The sequence below is a fragment of the Pelodiscus sinensis genome, chromosome 14 (genome assembly GCF_052426305.1).
Source record: "Pelodiscus sinensis isolate ZL-2025 chromosome 14, ASM5242630v1, whole genome shotgun sequence".
NCBI lineage: Eukaryota > Metazoa > Chordata > Testudines > Trionychidae > Pelodiscus > Pelodiscus sinensis.
This window is the reverse complement of record NC_143065.1, coordinates 36,836,610-36,857,961: the sequence shown is the minus strand read 5'-3', so window position 1 is coordinate 36,857,961 and position 21,352 is coordinate 36,836,610.

Here is a 21,352-nt window from a genome sequence, read left to right as displayed (position 1 = left end):
GGAGCATGCAGTGAAGCACTTCGCTGGCAATTTAAAGGACCTGTACCAGTCCCCTTTGCCCTTCCCATGTTGGTGGGCTTACCTTTGATATCATCAGCAGAATCACCGCGTTCCAGGAGCAGGGCCAGTTTCTTGCTTCCATTTCTCTAGTATAACCCCCACGACAGAGTCACTGAATGGAGGCAGCCAGCCTATAAACAAAGACAGAATTTGAAGACCATCCAGTTTTCATGTCCAATTGAAAACAGAATTTTCTGTGAAGAATCTGTTATTCGTAGTGATGTGGCATTAATAACCCAGCCTGATTTTTAGATCCCAGGTTGGGAGAGTCAGAGAAAAACCTTGCCTTTCACTTCTCTCATAAACTAATAAAAATACACAGACGCCAATTTATATTTGAAATGGAAATCACCCAGACATGAAATCCCACAATGCTGTTATTATAAAATCACTTAAATAAAAAAGCCATTCACAATAAAATGCAGAACATGAAACACTCTCAGATAAGGAAGGGCTGGATTAAATAAAAGTACCGTACGCTTGCATAAAATAGACTGCCTATTTCCTAATCATCTCTTGTGTGTCCTTTCAGTGCAGCTTCACAGTACTTGTCTTATTTACAATAGCAGCTTTCATGTAGTGCCAGCAAATTCTACTAAGGTGGATAATCTGGGAGCAGAGGTGCTAACTCCCATGGTTTTTTGGTGAGGTGATTGCAAAGGTCCCCCTGCTAGAATTAAGTTATTGCTTGAGAATCCCAGCTTTTAGCAGAAGGAAAGAAAAAATACATTTCTAAATGGCCTGGCTGTGGAGAAAAGCTTGAACTGTACACAAGATCTGAGGCACAGCAGCAGCTGGTCTGGGTGAGCTGATTTAGGGTCGCAAGGTTCAGGCTGGAGGGTGAAAAATCTCTGAAACCTTTGAGACAGGAGGGTCTCAGAGCAGGGACTCCAGCCTGAGTAGGAATGCCGGTGCTGTAATTTGTAGTCCCACAAGCTCAAGTGAACTGACTGTCTCTGAGGGTACATCTAGACTACAGGCTTTTGTCGACGGAAGTTTTGTCGACAGATACTGTAGACAAAGCTTCTGTCAACAAAGATCATCTAGACTACATCCAGTTCTGTTGATAAAGCAAGACGCTTTGTCGACATGACAGGGTAGACACAAAGGACAGCGTAGATGCAATAACACCTTCTGTTGGCAGTACTCTGTCGACAAAAGGTGTTATTCCTCATAGAATGAGGTTTACAGCCGTCGACAAAACTGCTGAGTTCTGTCGACGTTATGTCAACAGAACTCACTGGCAGTGTAGACGCAGGTATAATTTTGTCGACAAAAGTCCACTTTTGTCAACAAAACCATGTAGTCTAGACACACCCTGACGGTATGCCTACACTGGCTACACATCTACCCCATGGCTACACAAGCCACCCGTTATTTCAAAGTGTTTTTCAAAATAACAGGCGCTCTATTTCACCATCCCGGTAACCTTGTTTGACGAAGGCTAAGGCAAGGTTCGAAATAGCGCGTTATTTCAAAATTTGGCACCGTGTAGACACGCCAAATTTCAAAATAAGCTATTTCGAAATAGAATTGAAACAAGGTACACAATTTGTGTAGCGCAAATTGCATGTCTTATTTCGTGTTTAGGGTGCTGTGTAGACGCACTCTGAGAGTTGATGCTGTGGGTTTTCTTTTATGGCAGTGTACATGAACCCTCTGTGTTCCCACTCCAGAAAGCAAGTGAAAAGGAGCCCTCAATGTATTTTTTTTCCAACCTCATTAGTTTTGGCACCTGCTCATGATTTCTGAATGCCTGGAGTTGGCAATATTGCAGTCACAGCCATGCGACACTGCCTTGCGTCCCATGTATTCCTTTCTTGTCCTTCTTGATACCCTCTCAACAAAAGGCAACAGCTAGAGTGAGTGACAGCTGCTTTAGGTTGTATCCTACACACATCTTGAGTTCACCCTTGATTGATAAATAAACCTTCCACTGACTTCATTGGGCACTCCAGATAAGTAGGGTCTTACTGAATTCCTGGTCCATGTTAGTCGATGTTATGGTCATAGGACTTTAAAAATAACACATTTCATGATTTCAGCTCCTTAAATCTGAAATGGGGGCAGTGCTGTCATTGTCGGGGTCCTGACCCCAAAAGTGATTGTGGGGGTTACAAGATTACTGTAAGGGGGTTGTGGCATCGCTGTCCTTACTTCTGCATTGCTGCTGGTGGGGGGCTGTCTTCAGAGCTGGGCTCCTGGACAACAGCTGCCACTCTGCAGCTGCCCAACTCTGAAGGGAGAGCAAAAGTAAGAGCAGCAATTCCTCAAACCTCTCTAAAAACAACCCTGTGACTCCTCTACAAGGACCCTACAAGTTTTGAGAAACACTGAAATCAGTACAGGCTGAACTTCCATAAACCGGGACAATCTGGTCTTGCAACATCCTTTGTCCAGAAGGACAATGGATGTTCCAGGACCAGAAAGTCCTGGTACAGGGCTGGTGGCTGGGCTCCCTGCAGCTGGGTTGCTAGGCACGCGGAAGCTTAGTGGGGAAGGGGGGGGATTGGCAGGGCAGCAGGTCTGGTGGTGGGGGCGATCCAGCTGGGAGGCCAGTGGCCAGTCTAGGGCTGGGGTTTTGGTAGCAGGTGGGACCAGAAATAACGTCCCCTGGTCCAGTAAAAGCCCTCATCCAGGACCAAATCAGGTCACAAGGGAGCCAGACCAGCGAGGTCCAACCTGTATAAGAAAGAATAAAAAACACATAAGAGACCAGATTTCATGGTCTGTGATGTGTTTTTCATGGCTGTGAAACAATACCATGAAGTTACAAGGAGACCAAATGAACAAATACATTTCCCAGCAGCTTCTCTCGTCTCAAAAGCCATATGCAAAAGAAATCAGTCGTACTGCATTCTCTCAAATATCTCAGGCTTAGTTTAGGATGAGTTCATTTTCCCTTGTGAAAGTGAAGGCACTGCAGCATTAGAAATAGCATCCATTGCCCTTGATTTCATATGCCTCCCCTTTCTTTTTATTTTTCCCTTTGCATGCCTGTTCTTTCCTTTTCGGGGAGGTTTTAGTCCCAGCTTTCAAGTTACTGAAGAGAAAAATCAGTTGGCCCTTTTTTCTTCCTTAAACAAACAGATTAGAAGCATCTTTGGACATTCGTTAGAAACAAGGTCCAATAGAGCAAACTCACAAGGGTTATGAATTTATGTTAGACTTCAGAGAGAGTAGCAGTTTCTCAGCTCTGAGAGAAACTGCAGGTTGGACCTCTAGCCTGGCATGCTCAAGATCTGACCGATGCTGAATCAGATAATTTGCTGAATATTGTAGAGAGTGGGTCACTTTATTTTTATTTTGCTGAGGCAAATAAGTGGAACAATGCTTGCAGTGCTGCTTAGTAATTAATGTTGGACTGTAGTGGTACACCTAGCAAAGGCTTATCAGTTCTCTTCCTAACAAAGTGTTAGCATTATTATACAATTTTATTGCATTGGCTCAAGGAAATAAGTAGATAAAGCATGAAAACCATGTGTATGTTTAGCAGTATTACCTACCCTTCCACTGCTTCCTGAGCTCCAAGATGACATTTGGGGGTACATTTGGGGGTTAATTAGAGCTAACTGACAGCACAGAACACTGAGGCAATATCACTAAGACTAAACGGAAGATAAATGTTGCTGAAATTGATCTTCTGGAGTTTGATTTAGCAGGTCTAGTAAAGACCCACTAAATAGAACTCAGTATTCTTGCTTCTCACAAGGAGTGAGAGAAGCCAATGGGAACATTTGTATCCATTGGCCTCTAGCTGTGGAGACCACACATGAACTCGAATTAAAGTACGTTGACTCCAGCTACATAATTAACATAACTGGAGTTACGTATCTGAATTCGACCTTCCCCTGTAGTGTAGATCTGGACTGAGAGCCAGGACTGGAGGCTGTAAACAAACTTTACAGGCTTGCAAGAAATTTCACCACACCCATGATAAGAGGACATCCAGCTAACTAAAGTCATGCTCAATCACAGAGGTTGCCAGACCAGCATGTGCCAGACTAGAGAGGTTCAACCTGTATTTGAAAATACACTGGGGAAGAGGGAAAGCGGAAAAAAAGTCCCAACTGTATCACTGCATTTCCTTCAATCCTATCTTGATCCATCATTTTTAGGCTGTACCTGCTCATTTAATAATTAAATTCATCACTGGCAGCTGTGAAATCCTAAACAGCTTTTAAATGACAAAAGACAAAAAGGCTTCCTATGGTTCCCTGAGGCCATGACCAGATGTCTTTTATATGAAGGGCTGGAGATATGACAGTGTCTCATCTAGGTGGAAGCACACATGTCCAACGCTGCGATTTCTTCCCTTTCAATCAGTTCATTAGCTTCTCCATCCCAATCAGTTCATTAGCTTCTCCATCCCAGACAACTGCAGAGTTAGTGGCAAGACTCAAATAAAAATGGCCCACCTGTTATTTTAGTCATTCAGCCATTATGAGGCACTCGACAACTTCCAGCTAGCTTGGCTAACTTTAGCATTGTGGAATCAAAACTGAACAGAACTTCCTACAGGCCTGTATTTTTAAAATCTTGGCCTCCTACACGATTAGCGATGTAATATAAATACACAAATGCATAAAATGATCTGGGCTGTCACAAAAAGGGAGTCTTTGAACTAATGAAACATAAGCATGAGCATAAAAAGAAACAGAACTTGCAATGCAGTTACACACACCAGAGAATTGGTGAAGAAAGAGTGAACTGAGAATGCTGATCAAATATGAAAGACAGGTGCAGACCAAACTCCCATATCCAAACATGCCTGCATCTTAGGGATGTTTGAAATGCAAAATTGGATCTAGGTTTAAATTTTACAAATACTCCTGTCTTCACTGTGGATTGACCCAATGTACTAGATTCAAACATCACCCCAGAATTTAAGGGCTCAAATTTTGCACCTTAAGCCCATCTTTGAGAAATACAGGAGCCTTTTTTTTAAATTGTGCCTATACGACTATAGCTAAGCCCTTGTTCAAATATAAGTTATGAGTATATCAAGCTCTCCACTATTTGTATTTCACACTGACCAATGCCAGCCAGGATTGTAGAAACACAACCTGCCACCTTGCATGTTTTTACACTTTTAGTAAGATAGATTAAAATAAAACATTAGTTCCTGAATCTTCAGAGCACTAAAGCACTACTGAAAGAAAAGGGTTTGGATGGGCCACCCCTGCATTTGGCTAGTTTCTGCCCCTGGAGGAGATTGGCAGCTAGCATAAGATAAAGCAGCCTAGAAGTTGCTCTTACTTGCTCTGTATGTCCAGTGCCGTGAGATCCCAGGAAATGCAAAGCTGGCTAGGTAGAATATTAATAATACTGCAGGTCAGCCTGTTTTTGGCACTACTTGTTTTCAAATTTTTAGAGTTATTGTGAGTTGTATTGCTAAATTCCATTAAGCTCTTTAAACATTTAAGAAACATTAGCTTTTATTTCAAGTAACTCGCTTTTTTGAGTTAAATGGCCAGTACTTTAAATGACTCTAGAATCAAATGTTTCTAGGATCAAACATCACAAAGTTTTCACAGATTTCCCGCAATTTCTATAGGAGTTATTATGTCAAAGAAAGGTAGAAGATGTTCTGAAGAAATTGTGTTTATTCAGAAGAGTTATTACATACTCTTCTCTGAAACAAGTGGCAATTTTAGTTAAAACAATTATAGTTCTTTTGTTTTGAATACCTTGTTTGATTTAGTCTGTCTGTTAAACAACAAATAAAACTTCAATGGCGTCTTTACATTTTGTTGATTTCAAAACCTAATATACCTAAGCAATCATTCAGCATTCAAGCTGCAGATGAATATATAGTTTTGGCTATATCTTGACATCATGAGGTGACAAGTGAAATATTCAGCTGTTGCCCTTGTTTTTAGAAATGAATGTACTTGGCCATGAGGGCTTACTAAATAACTGTGTTTATTTATATAGATTAATGAAACATTTTCGTTCTTATTATGTTTTTCCTCCTCTTTGCTTTCAATGCTGCATTCCTCACATGGAACACTTTTAACACTGCCACTCACAAATGTCAATGCAATGCAATGTCAACTACAACACAATCTGATTTAAAGCAGAATGTAAAGTGAAGCCTGACACTTAGACCTGACCTGACAGGGGGAGTACAGTAAAATTCCAATAATATGGCACCTTTAGGACCCAGGGGGTGCCAGATTATCAGATATGCTGGACTATCGGAAGGGGGGGGTATGAGGGGTTTGGGGTGTAGTGGGGGGGATGCACCCCTTGGCGCTGCGGGACCAACCCGGTAGCACCCCAGCTGCTCTGCCCCAGGTGTCCCCAAATCAGCCACTGCTGAAACTGACCGGCAGCTGACTAGGGGAAGGCTCAGGGCAGAGCACCCCAGCTGCTCTGCCTCGGGCTTCCCGGAGTCAGCTGCTGGTCAGTTTCAGCAGCGGCTGAATTGGGGAAGCCAGGGGCAGAGCAGCTCCAATTGTCTGGCTGCCCAGAGCACTTCCGGGTTCCAAATGGTGCTGGACCATCAGGAGTGCCGGACCATTGGATGCTGGACCAGTGGAGTTTTACTGTATATAGAACAGAGCTCCCCCACCCCTGTCTTTTCCTCATGACTTCCAGCAGTCAGAAGCTAAGGTTGCCCTGAACATGGAATTGCATCCTGGACCATCTTGGGTAATAGGCCTTGATGGATCTGGCCTCCAAGAACATAGCTATTTTTTTTAATCCAATTATGTTTTTGGCTATCATAACATCCCATGGCAAAGATCTCCTCAGGTTAATTGTGTGGAGTGTGAAAAAGTATTTCCTCTTGATTGCATCAAACTTATGTCCTATTCATTTCCTCAGGTGACACTGTTTTTTGTATGGCTGGAAAAACTAAACAACACTTCTCTAGGCACTTTTCCACACGATTCATGATTTTATAGACTTTGGTCATATCCTCCTTAATTAAGTTCTTCTTTGAGATGAGTACCCTAATAATTTTAGTCTCTCCTAGTGTAGGAGACATTACAAAACCTTGATCATCTTTGTTGCCCTTTTCCAGTCTCACTCAATCTTTTTTAAGATGGGCTGACTAGTATTGGACGCCTTAATCAAGCTGAGGGCAAATGAGGATTTGTGTAGTGTCTGTAAGGGGAAATTCACCTCTTGAGCATTTCTCAGTGGCTAGGTGTGGTATCACCATTCATTTTTGACCCTGGGAATCCCCTGCAGGCTGCCAGCTCTATTAGGTCTTCAGTAGCCTTAGGCACCGAATGAACCCTTTCCTGGATATTAAAGAATACAGCAAACAAACAGTCTTCAGCCTGGCTTTCAGCCCTTAAATTCAACATTTAGTTTGGGCCCCCAAATAAGCCCTGTTCCTTTTTACCTGTGGCAGTAGGGGAGCCCAGACCAGCCACTACTCAGGGTTCTAATCCAGGGACCCTTTACCTAGCACCCATGTACTGCTCCCTCCAATTTGTGTCTGTTATTTCTACTGCAATTTTCTTTCTGGGCCCTTTTATCTGCAGCCCTATCTCTAGGTCATTCACCTCAGGTCCTTTTCTCTTTGCATTTCCAGATGTGTAAGTTCAGGCAGCCAAAACTGTGTGTGAGAGAGCGTCAGGCTCCTTTGGCCAGAGAGGCACACCCTCTCCACACCTATGGTCCCAGCCAGGGACTGAATCGCTAAGGTCAGACAACTCCTTTTATCAGGGCCAGCAGAGCCTAGATTGGCTGTTGCTAGCCCTTCTAGTCCTTGGAGGACCAGGTTTCTATGGTTTCCAAAATGGCTGTTCCAGAGAGGTGTGTCTAGGTAGGTCTGGAGTATCCAGTTTCATTACTCTGCTCTTCCCATCTTGCTGGTTCCTGGATCAGAAGGACCATAGGGCCTCCTATAGGAAACCACAACGGCCCTGACATAATATTTTGGTCTTATTTTTATCCCTTTCCTCATAGTATCTAACATTATCAGACTTTTTTGATCAGTGCTGTGCATTGATCTGAAGCTTTCAGCCGTATATTCACAATGACTCCAAGTTCTCCTAAGTAGCAACAGAAATTTAAATCACATCATATATGTATAGATGGGATTATTGTTTCTAATGTGCATAACTATGCATTTATCAGTGTTGATTTTAATCTGCCATTTTGTTGCCCACTCATCTAGTTATGTGAGATCCCTTTAACATCTTGCAGTCAGCTTTGGACTCAACTACTTTGAATTATTTTGTATATCACCTGTAAACTTTGCCACATTACTGTTCACTCCCTCTTCCAGATCATTAATGAATATGTTGAACAGCACTAGGCCCAGTAAAAATCCTTAGTGGGTGGGTATTTACCTCCCTTCATTGTGAAAACTGACCATTTATTCCTACCCTTTGTTACCTATCTTTTAAACAATTACTGATCATGAGAGAACCTTCCCTCTTAGTCCATGCCTGCTTACTTGGCTTAAGAGCTTTTGGTGAGGCACCTTGTCTGAAAGTCCAAGTATACAATATCCAATGAATCCCCCTTGTCCACATGTTTGTTGACTCCTTAAGAGAACTTTCACAGGTTTTTGAGACATGATTACTCTTTATAAAAGTTGTGTTGATGCTTCCCTCAACAAACTTTATGTACGTGCCTGATAATTCTGTTCTTTACTATGGAGTTAACTAATACTAAAATTAAGCTCGCTGGCTAATTGCCAGAATTGTCACCACTGGAGCCCTTTTAAAACATTGGTGCCATATTAGCTACTTTCCAATCACTTGGTACAGAGGCTTGGTTCAGTGATTGAGTTACATACCAGAGTTCAGTGTTTCTCAACCTTTTTTTTTGTTTAAATAAAGCATCCATTAAAAAAACAAAAAAAAAAAACCCCAACCATCAAGAAACAAAAAAACCTGTACCTACAGTTTTCAGACACAATTTTTTTTTTACCATCTCAACACATTCGTTTAAACAACTTAATCGTAGCCAGGCAGGCGATGACATTTTTGGCTCTAACAAGTACAAAAATAATAAAGCACTGTAAAACTTAAAATAAAAATTCAGTTTTCTCCAAATTTCAGTTGTATTGCCATACCCCCCAGACTTCTCTCGTGTACCCCTAAGGGTACTCGTGCCACTGGTTGAGAAAAACTGCTATAGTTTATAGTTGTGCAGTCTCAGATCAGTACAAGGTAGACCCATTATGAAAGAAAAAGTGAACCAAGCTTGGGAAAGGAGCAAAAATCAAAGCATTAAAATTAGGACTTTTTATCAATAACCCTAAAGTGAAAGGAACTTCCTGCAACTAAAATTTAACTAAATGAAATTAAAGAGCACTTCCTAGAGAACAAGTAAAGGTAAATTATCCAGAAGGGCTGTGAAGAGCCGGGATGGATTTACCTTTTGTCCAGGCGTAGATTTGAATAATATATTGTTTCGCCCCAGACTGATGGACCAACTTTAAAACATTCACCTTCCCTTTAGATCCTCAAGATTGTGTTATTCATTCCAGATATGCCTAGCTACTTCTCCCTGGTTACAAGAGCAGGGGCGATAGCTCAGGGACAGTAGAGAGTTGAGCATCTCCCAGCCAACACAATGCCCCACTAGATCTATGCTTTTACGAAAGCATATCTGCCTTGAAAGGATGAAAGTTAATGTGAATGCAGAGGCTTTATAGAAAGATTATATCATACCTAAAAGTACAGCTGGTCAAAAAAGGGGAGCATTTTTAAGCATTCCATCTTGGGGGGGGGGGGGGGGGAGCAAGAACTGAAACTTCATGTAAACTCAAAAATCTCCAAGCAGTCTTACAGATGCCCCCAAATTCCATAAAAATGTTTGTGAAATTTGTCTTTCATACTTTTATTTTTTGCAAAGTTTGACAAGTAGCAGCACAAAATGTAGTATATTTGTAGGGTTCTGTGGATTTAAAGGGATTTCTTACATAACAACTCAGCTATCTTCACAAAGGTTAGAGAGACCAGGTGGGGATCCTAAAGCTGACATGGCTACCACTACACGGCATTCACAAAGGTTGGTAGTACAACCGAGAAGCAGCAGAATTGTTCCAGGTGTTTTTGCAAGGGGGAGCTTTTTTCTTCTGGAAATCCAAGTTCAAATTCTACTTTGCAATGGAAATGCAAATGAACTGTGCAGTCTCATCATTGGCTTTTTCCTTCCTCACAAAATTACTGCACAATCTGGCATACAACAGCACAACTGGCAGTGCCTGGGAATGGAAAAGCAAGCTTTGTTGCATGCCAGGTTCAAAGCACCTTCGGTAGCATATGCAGGCAGGAATTAAATAGCAGAGGTCCTGCAAGCTGTGAGTTCAGGTGAAATGGCAGTGCTGGGAATATCAAAATTTAAATAGTAAGGAAGGATTACTGGATAGTATAGAGGGTGAAAAAACTTGGCAGGTTGATTTCCTGAGCTAAAGAGACCCTTGCACTAAATTCACTCGAATTCATTTCCAGTATCTCATTTTTTTTTGTTTTTTTATATAGAGATTTTTAAAAGCACTTATCCTGAAATCAGTACATGCTAGTTTCTTTGCCCCGTAATTTAATAAAGGTCAAACCAATTCTTTCCAAAGAGTTACAGCTCCTCCCAGCTGAGTGCTTCTAGGTCAGGTTTCAACCGGGAACAAATATTTTATGTTGGAGAGTTAAAGGTCTCTAAAAATTGTGGTTCATATTGGAAACCCTGACATTGCCTTAGCCATACCGGTGCAAGCGGGTGCTGCTTTAATAAAAAAGCCCTTAATCTCATTTGGCTCTACCTCAGTGGCAGCTTGAAGTACTTGGATCAAACAGTACAGCTGTGAGTTGTGATACTGCCTGGACTGAAGCCCAGAAAACTTTTCCCAGAGAAAACCCTTAAGGGAAGAGGGGGGAAAAAGGTTTGACAACAGAAATACAATACACTGAAGTGTTTCAAACCAAAAAAAAAAAAAATCTCCAACCCCCACCACCACCAAAAAACCCACAACCCCTATCCTCCCCCTCAAAAATCCCAAACCAAAGCCCAACCCCAAACAAAACAGAACGCAAACAGATAGCTTAGAAACAACCTTAGGGAACCCTGTGGAACCTTAGGGCATGTCTACACTAGGAAATTATTTCAAAATAACTAAATTTGAAATAATAACTCCTGAAATAACTATTTCAAAATAAGCTTATTCCTCAAGGAAAGCAGGAGTACAGATTTCAAAATAACGCACTTGGTAGTGTGGACGCTTCATTAATTATTTCAAAATAAGGGGGGTTATTTCAAAATAACTCCCTAGTGTAGGCCAGAGCTTAGAGGCAAACAAAAACGTATAGTATCATGAACTTTTATGGATAAAACCCACAGATAGCTGGAATCCTTCTTTAAAAAGGTTACTTTGTAAGCCAGACGAGCCAATTTAGGCAGTCTTCAAGTAGGATTACAACCCACACTTTGCGGTCCAGTGGCATATAACCCCCAGAGACAAACAAAGCACATGGGAACTGAATTATACCACTCATTCAACGTGTTTTTTTTTTAAAACAGCTGAATTTCTGAAGAAAACAATTGTGGCAATAAAAAAGAGGGTTGGAGGGGAATAAGTGCCATAAAAACACCTAACCTGAATGTGTTCACATTTTTTCATTATTATTTGAATCCTCAGGATGATACTTTCTCCTAAAGGAGATGACAGAGAAAGACGGGGAAAACCCCTAAACAACAAAAATAATAAAAACCACATCTGAGCGGAAGTCAATGTTCTTTTTTAGAAGGCAGCAGCCTTGCTCTGGAGTCAGAAGGTCAGAGGGTGAGTTTCTAGTGAAGGAAAACATTAGAGCTTGATATTTTTCATCTGTCAGTCCCATTAAGTACCAGTTTTAAAGGACTCAGGACTGTGCAATGTGCCTTTCTTGAAGTTAGTGGGATAATAAAGATTCGGCTGCCTTTTGCAGATGTTTAAAGACATGATGTGAAAGACAAATTCTTCAAGTAAAACCCTCAAGAAATGTCACTTCTGTGTCTTCCCGAAAGAGCTCCAGCACATTCCTCACATAAACATCTGCCGGAAACATTTGAAAAAGGAGGCAGCTGAAATAATGGCTTTTGTAGGCTTCTTGCTAATTTTTTTTTTTTTTTTAAGAAAATGAATTTGTGAAAGTTCTTTCTCCCAACTTTCTTTTGCAAACGTGCACCAGCAGAGATGATCTAAGAGAGCAAGTTGTAAAATGAAAGTGGGAAGAAATAGCTGAAAGTATTCCTTTTGAACCTCCTGTATCAATCACACCTCAGAGACAGGCCTAAATTGGAGCTGTCTTACTTCAGAAAGTTTCACTCTTCGTTGTTAGGCTAACTTGTTAGGAGCAATTATACCAAGGCTGTATTTGCACAGTAACTGGATTTTCCCATTACTTTTAATATATAGGGTGGGAAGAAGACTAAGCAACAGTCAGGAAAAGAATGGTAAATTTATGACAAAACTGAGCAGGTAAGGACATCCACCACTCTGGTCATCTGAAGCAGTGGGCTGTGCCTATGGAAGCTCATGATATCATCTACATATTTGTTAGTCTTTAAAGCGCTACCAGACTATTTGTTGTTTTTTCTGCTACAGACTAACTTGGCTACTCCCCTGAGGAAATTCAAAGGAAGTCAATCCATATTCTGATACGGTTCAACCCTTAACTCAGTTTGTTATCCTGAATTACCACAATGCTACCTGGAAATTCCCATCTCCAAATCTGACATACTGCTACCACCTAGTTGCTTCACAGAGCGTTTGCACCAGCGTTGCAATGCAGTATAAGCCCTATGTTATTTTTGCTTAAGATTTTTTGTTCTAAACAGAAAGGGATCCATATTTTGGTGAGTAGCACTCTCATTGTACAACATTAGCACTTGGAAAGAGATGGAAAGTCAGGAAATTCATTCCTAGTCTTTATCGGTGAGTATTTTGCACAAATCTATCTATGTTCCTTAGAGTTTTGACCCATCGCTATAGTATTTAAATGTTTCATGTAGCAGGTCTATAGTGAGATTCATGAAGAGTTCTGTTCCACTTCCTCCCTTGGTTATAAGAAGCTGTGTTTGGGTATCAGGGGTAGGCAATAAGCCGTTAACCTCTGGATACTTTATTTACCTGATGTCTGCAGATATAGCTGCTTGCAGCTCCTGTTGGCCGGGGAAAGTGGTGTGGACCTGGACACCACTTCCTGTGGCTCCCATTGGTCAAGAATGGTAATCCTTGGCCAATGGGAGCTGCAAACAGCTGTACCTGTGGATGCGAGGGTAAATTAAGTGTTTGGCAGCCCTCCAAGGGCTAACCCTAGTGAACCACATCCAGCCTGAGGGCTGCTTGTTGTCCACCCTACTGAATAGAGTTGCCAGCCCTGTGAACGTGCAATATGCGACAATCCTCCACAGACAAGGAATTGATAGGATGAAGCACAGAAAATATGATTGTTCTTTGAGAGAGGGAGAACTAAGGATCCAAAATGCTACCCTCACTCATCCCGTGTAGTACCTTAGGGTATGTCTACACTGCCACCCTAGTTCAAACTAGGGTGGCTAATGCAGGCAATCGAAGTTGCAAATGAAGCCCGGGATTTAAATATCCCGGGCTTCATTTGCATCTTGCTGGGCGCCGCCATTTTTAAATCCCTGTTAGTGCGGACTCCGTGCCCGTGGCTACATGCGGCATGGAGTAGGTAGTTCGAATTAGGATTTATAATTTGAACTACCGTTACTCCTCGTGGAATGGTAATATTTAAATCCTGGGCTTCATTTGCAACTTCGATTGCCTACATTAGCCACCCTAGTTCGAACTAGGGTGGCAGTGTAGACATACCCTTACTGAGTAGGCACTTGATGCACACTAAAGTGTGCTTTAACATAGTTCGGTTTCAAACTGCAACTACGATAAAGCACACCAGCTGGGACTACACAGACCACCAGGTGGCAATTAGAAATGACCCCTCTGTAGAATGTCTGACCCTACCACATAGACAAGTGCTTACTAAGTAGTACCACTGAAATCAGTAGGTACTATTACTCCAACCCTTCTAATATTTTTATTTGCCAGAAATAAGGGTATGTCTACACTAGCCCCCTAGTTCGAAGTAGGGTGGCTAATGTAGGCATTCAAACTTGCAAATGAAGCCGAGGATTTAAATATCCCGGGCTTCATTTGCAGGTTTCTGGGCGGGCGCCATTTTAAAATCCCCTTAGTTCGATTTTAAAACCCCCTTAGCTACACGCGGCAGTCAGAAGTTAATCCGAACTAAGTCCTTAGTTCGGATTATCTGTTACTCCTCCTGCAAATCCCGGGCTTCATTTGCAAGTTCGAATGCCTACATTAGCCACCCTACTTCAAACTAGGGGGCTAGTGTAGACACACCCTAAGAGATGCCTCCTAGGGTCTGTGGGAAAATGAAGCCCTCACTTTGATAAAGGGAGTAGAGAAAACATTATGTAAGAATATTAGTTTAGACTAACATAGGTAACACTGTTGTGTACTCTAGGCCTTGAGAACAGTCTATCAACACAACTCAAGGACATAAGAAAGAAGCATCTTCCATTTTCACAGACCTTAGGTCTCTTCTGACACTAACATCTATGATTCAACAATCTGGTAGTCCATACCGTCTCATAAATCTGCCCTCATTTACATCAGTGAAGTTCCACAGACTTTAATGGGGTTGCATAAGTGTAACCAAGGCAGAACTTAGCCGATCTCTCAAGATTTCTAAAAAGCAATGCAATCATGTGGGTCAAATAACAAAATAATCTTAAATGCAGTATATATAATATTTACAAATGTTCATGAAATTATGACAAACATATGGAACTTTATAGGATTGTCTGAAATCAATTGTAGGGCAGAAAATACACCTTTAATTTTAAGCGGTCATGTGCAAAACCTTAAAAAAATTATTCAAACGACTGCATGCCTCTATATGGTTTATCATCACCAGTTTGTGCAATACATGTTCAAACTACCAGGCAAGCATTAGACTCTGCAATAAATAGTGGTGTTAAAGTTTACTAACATTCTACATGCTTTCAGGGATAACTCATTTTAGGATTTCTTGGGTTCTATAGAAATATGTAGAGAGATACGCAACACAAAGAGAGGTGGAGGCCTGGCTTCCTTTTAGTTAAACACCCTTGATTTTTCTCATCAAGCTTATGAAGAAAAAAACCTCTTTCCAAGTTTAACCATTGTTTCTTATCTATTGGAGCCCATTTTCTTAAGTTGCTAACAATTGTCTTCATGGTGATTAGTCACCACTAGATATCAATAGGTTTTTATTTATCCAATATATAAAGGAGAATGTCTGTATGTTTGTGAGCTAATAACTTGGACACTATAAGACCTACCGCAACCAAGTTTTCCATGGGATAAAACCTTCTCCTGGAGGAAAGGTTAAGATACTGTGGAAGGGAAGAGACTGACGCCTCTCCCCAGGGCTGCACGGAGCTTGGCAGTGCGGGGAGAAGCGACTTCCCCGCCATTGCTGGAAGCATCTGGAGGCCCCTCTTCAATACTGTGATTGGCTCAGGGCCCAGCAGCTGACCAATGGGCAGGTGGGTTGCTGCCGGGGCTCACTCTAGGTGGAGAAGGCGGGGCTGATGTTACCGCTCAGCTGCCACTTTGAAAATATGTCTGGAAGGAGGCGCATCAGGGACCCAGAGGTGGGGGAGGAGGGAAATGATTGGGGTGGGGGTTGGTCCAGGGGGGCTGGACCGTTTGGGGAGAGTGGGGGGTAGGACAGGACTGGGGGGGAGGTTGGACCATTGGGGGGCACGTGGCAGGAAGGGCAGGATTGTAGGGGGATGAAGGCAGTGAGGCTGGACAACCCTGCAGGGACTGAGTGAGAAATGAAGCCCATGGCGGGAGGGGAGAGATCTCCTTTGAGGGGCACTGGCCCAAGGGGCAGCACTGGATGATGCTGGGCAGATGAGAAATTAATCCAAGGGGAGGGATCCCTCAAATCTGGGCACTGGTCCTGGGTTTGATACTGGATGATCCTGGGGAGAGGGGGGGCGGTGAGAGATGCAGTCCATGAGAGAGGCAGCTGGTCAAGGGGGTGGTGCTGGAGGAGGGACTATAGAGGTGCCAGCAGGCTCAGGTAGCTGACTCATAGTTTCATCAAAAAAGATGGGAGAAGAGTTTGAGGTGTCACCTTGAAATCTCTCAGAGTCAGTAGGGCCAGCCCCATTGACTGAGGCATCCCTACACTCAGCTCTTGGATGAGAATTTGCAGACCCAGCATGCCTATCCCTACTTCCCTACCAAAAAACCATTAGCTTCTACAAGGATAATTAGCAAAAATACCATCTGATAGGAAGCAAAACATTGCACTATTGAAGAGGGCCTCCATATGCATCCAGCAATGGTGGGGAAACAGGCCATGGTGATTTGGGGGCTCCCCCTTCCACTGTGCTTTTAATGGCTCCAACACTCATGACATGGGAAGAAAACAGAGACATAGTTTCTATTGTGACTTTTGTATTTAATTTTGCCAAGTTAAATAGCTCTGATTCTCAACGTTGCAATGCCTCTTTTTTGAGTCAGATTTTACTTTATGCAGCAGTAGAAAAGCATGGGGGTCTGCCATAATGGCCAGATGTCAGGCACCGGCAGCGGCGGTGTGGCTGGAGGCTGTCAGGATCCAGCGTCTGTTTTTCTAAATTTTGTTCCTCCGGTTTCCCGGGCAACGCTGGGTAAGTCCAGCTAGTTTACAAAAAAAAGGTAGAAAGTTCATGTTTCCATATAATAATAAACCTCTTTCATTTGATCTTAGGTCCCAGAATCCCTTATGGGGTTGAGGCAGTTGCTGAAGTTGTCTCCTGCACATGGCTTCATACAATGGAAAGTTCACCGGGTTTGTGGGAAAACACAGCATATTTCCCTGCACATCCCCAACAATGATGCAGGCTCTCTCTATGGTGTGGCACACAGTGGCCCAAGTCAAGTTACCTTTCCCTTGTGTAGAATGTGAAAGGTTCACACTTTCGTCAGTGAATTGATTTGCTTTTAACCTGTATTTGACCAAATTCATTTTACGTATGGCAGCACATTAACATGAAAGTATTTTCTCGGTTTAAGAATTTAGGGCACAATCTCCAACTCCAATGGTATTTCTGTGTTGAGACTACTTGAATGAATAGCAGTTGAAGAAACCAGTCCTTTGTCCTTTCCTTAACCAAAACAAAAAAACCCAAGTAAATTCTTCTCACTTGACACAGATAATGCATTTCAGGATTTGGTCTAAAGTATTTGAGCAAAAAATACAAATCTTCCTACACCCTTCTTAAATCCAGCTGATAGGTACCAGGTACACAATAAGGCAAGATGATTATAAACAGGCACAGCTTACATCACGTTTAATCATAAATGCCTCTCTTTCAGATCATTTGTGACCAATTAATCAATGGGACTTCAGTGGGACTTACTTGCGCTCTTTCCTGCACAGGAATGGATTTAAATTGCATGATTAAATATTTTGCAAAAACATGGACCGTATTGGTAAACATGGACATGTTAGGAAGGTTTGACAGTTCTTTTGGGGGAACTTTCTGCTAGAGTTTTAAGGGTTTGCTTCCTAAACCATGTTGTGGAGCTTTTCTATGTAAGATGTCTGTGAACATGTATGCTTGGAAGCACAAGGCTGCTAAAGGAATACACCTTTTTGAAAAACAACAACAACAAAGCTGGTGTGATGTGGATAGGTACAGTATGATTTTCCCCACACTGATCTTCAGATAACTTCAGGCCTGACTTGAAAGCAGCATTGGGCCTCAGGATAAGAGATGACTCACTCACGCAGAAAAGAAAGATTACTCTGATGAATTATTTGAAGTAGTTCTGTGAAGTATCCTCTGTGTTTTATGCAGTGGTGTAACCACACATGGCCCTGAGTGGGCCGTGGCCAATCCATGTTGCATGCCGGCCCACCCATAGCTCTCCTTGTGCCCTGGGGAGCACGGTCAGTGCTCAGGGACTGACCCCACTCCACTGGAGCTACAGTTAGAGAGCGGGGCCGGGGCCCGAAGCTTCTGACCTCACTCTGCCTGGTGCTCCGGGGGACTGACCCTGCTCTGCCAGCAATGAGGCCGGAGTGCGGATCCAGGTTGCCAGGGGTTAGCTTGCTCTGCCCAGCACTCCAGCTGGGAGGGAGGCTGGAGTGCTGGGTCTTAAACCCCATCACTGCTCACCCACCGAAGTGGGCCCTTCTGCTATGCCACTAGTTTTATGTAGAGATAAGATCACTACACCTCATTTTATCAGGGTCTGGTAGTGCACAAGAGGGCCCATTTCATTCCCACAAATCCACACTGAGTGGAGGATGCTTGATTTTTTTTAATCTATTACCATTTTCCTCTTTGAAGGGGTGCAAAGTTGTCTCCATATTGTATTAATTTCTGGTTTATCATCTCAGTACAAAAGGTAGAATTTTATCCTGGTTGCAAATGAACAAAATTAGGATCTGAGTAACTTTTGCTTTCAATTCAATATTTGTGGGTAAAGGTTTGAATGGGGGCAAGTAAGGACCTAGTCTCAGCTTTGTTTTTGCTTTCATGATTTTATTTCATAGGGAGCATTTTTAAAGAAGAAAAGACTATCTCAGCTGTCCTGTTTTTAGGGGTTTGATTATACAAGCTGATTACCACTGGCTCTCAAGGAAATAGGAGCTGAAGGTGTCGGTTGATATCCCTGCCAACACCAGGAATTGAAAAGGGGAACTTCAGGCTATGTACTCCCTTGGCACAGAGAAAGTTTCTTGAGTATCCTCCACAACCGGATGTCTGGTATCTTGGCAGGAACCAGGAGCTGAATTAGGGACTTCTTGTGTTGGGAGCCTCTCTCTATAGCCCTTGTGAAACCACTAGGATCTGTAGCAGGGGCAAGGGACTAAAACAGATTCACATCTTCAATTGATCAGGCACAGAGGGATACATAACATACCCTGACCAGTCAATTTCATTGACACTTTAGAATCTCAGTCAAAACGAAACTTCCCCTTGTGGGTATTCATTCATGTAGTGATCCCTGGGCCCGAGGGTCAGTTTGAAAATAGAGAGTGTATGTGTGGGTTTTTTTTTAAATCTTTACAGAAGGCAGCCAAGAGGAAATCAACAGTATTGTGAGCTGCAAAAGAACTAGCCTCAAACTTTCGCAGCATATTGATATTCTCCAGCCTAATGTGGGGAAGAGGAAGAAGCCCTTACTACGTTTAATTCTAAAAATTCTCTATTTCCATTACTGCTGGAGAAGTCAGCTAAAAAGCACTTGAAATTGGTGATGTGTGTTGTTTACTCTTTTGAAAAAAAATATCCTCTCCAAGTAGGGGAAAAGGTTAGAAATGATTTGTACTGCATTGATCAATTTACCCGAGTTGTCTTTCAACAGATTGTATTAATGGAACTTCATTTTCTTTTATTCAGTCACTGGCCAATTTCTTCTTGTCTCTTAAAAAGATCAATGAACACGTCTCAGCATCTTTGCACAAAATGAGCCTCTATTTTCCCCTTAAACTTTGAAAGACTTTATTATTTTCATTTGTAATCGGTTTCCTCCCCCTCCTCTTGCTTTCAGCCCCCTGCTGTCAATTTTCTGATGCCTGCCTATTCTTTCTCTGTTAGCGGTTTGGTCTAAACAACTTAGACTTTTGTTTCTGCAGAGTTCTGGCTGAGACAGGTAGGAAGTAGCATGTTCACTTGTTAGCCAACTGCAAAAAGGTGAGAGCAGACCTGGGTTCCTTGTTTAGCTGGTGCTAACAGAAGGTACTATCACTGAATTCGGAATATTTGTCTGTTAGATAACATCTTTACGAGTCCAGACAGCAGCTTATTCGGGTGAGTCATGCCAGTAAAAATCAACAGGATCACTCCAAGTAAAATACTATTCAGCATCAGGATATGGCCCTGTGTAATGAGTTTTAAAAGGCATTAAAAAGCCTTCTATTCTGATGACTCCTCTCAGCCCAATATGGTACCTAGGTATCTCTGCAAATACAGTAAAACTCCGATGGTCCGGCATCTGACGGTCCGGCACTCCTGATGGTCCGGCACCATCAGGAACCCGGAAGTGCTCCGGGCAGCCGGACCATTGGAGCTGCTCTGCCCCCAGCTTCCCCGATTCAGCCGCTGCCAAAACTGACCAGCGCTGAATCCGGGAAGCAGGGGGCAGAACAGCTGGAGTGCTGCCGGGTAGGTCCAGTAGCGCTGCCCCTCGGGGCTGCGGGACCAACCCAGCAGCACCCCAGCTGTCCCGGATTCAGCCGCTGCTGAAATTGACCAGCGGCTGACTCCAGGAAGCCCGAGACAGAGCTGCTCTGCCCCAGCTTCCTGGAATCAGCCACTGGTCAGTTTCAGCAGCAGCTGACTTGGGTACACCTGGGGCAGAGCAGCTGGGGTGCTGCTGGGTTGGTCCAGTAGCACGGAGGAGCGGGACCAACCCGTCAGCACCATAGCTGCTCTGCCCCAGGCGTCCCCAAGAGCAGCTGGGGTGCTGACGGGTTGGTCTCACGGCACCAAGGGTCGGCTCTACCGGACCAACCCAGCAGCACCCCAGCTGCTCTGCTGCAGGCGTCCCCGATTCAGCCGCTGCTGAAACTGACCAGCAGCTGCTGAATCGGGGACTCCTGGGGCAGAGCCGGACTATCAGAAGGGAGGGCTATGAGGGGGTCTGGGGTATCTTCCCCCCACCCCACCCCAGACCCCTCATAGCCCCCCCTTCTGATAGTCCGGCATTTCTGATAATCCGGCACCCCCTGGGTCCTAAAGGTGCCGGATTATCGGAAGTTTACTGTATTTGGTTTTAGGCCTTAATCTTGCAAAGATTTAGACATGTGCATAATTTTATTAATGTGAGTAGTCCCAATTATGTTGCTGGGCTTGGATAAAATAATTCACAAGAGTCTTTATCTAAAATGCAAATGAAAGTAGGGGTTTAATCCTGCAGAGGCGGGTGTGAGTTCTTATTTTAGCCAAACTTGTTCCCCACATTAAGCTATCATTTTACATTGTATTGTCACAGGATTTTTTTTTAACATCTTTAATTGGGAAAGTGAGAACTACAAATAGCTGTGAGACTGCTTTCATGGAAAGATAAAACAAGACAAATTCAAGTGGCTTAGGTTTGACTGCATGTCCCTTTTGCCTAGAATACTCATCACACTATATCCTTTCTATTTCCCAACATTAATTTGGTGCCTACTGCATCTGATTGCTATAGAATGTAATTTCTTTGCTCAGGGAGTAAGAATTGCTGAAGAGTCCTCTTCTGCCTGTGTTGACCCTTCTCAAACCCTGTTCCATCAATTACTAGTGTAACTGGCTCTTTTCT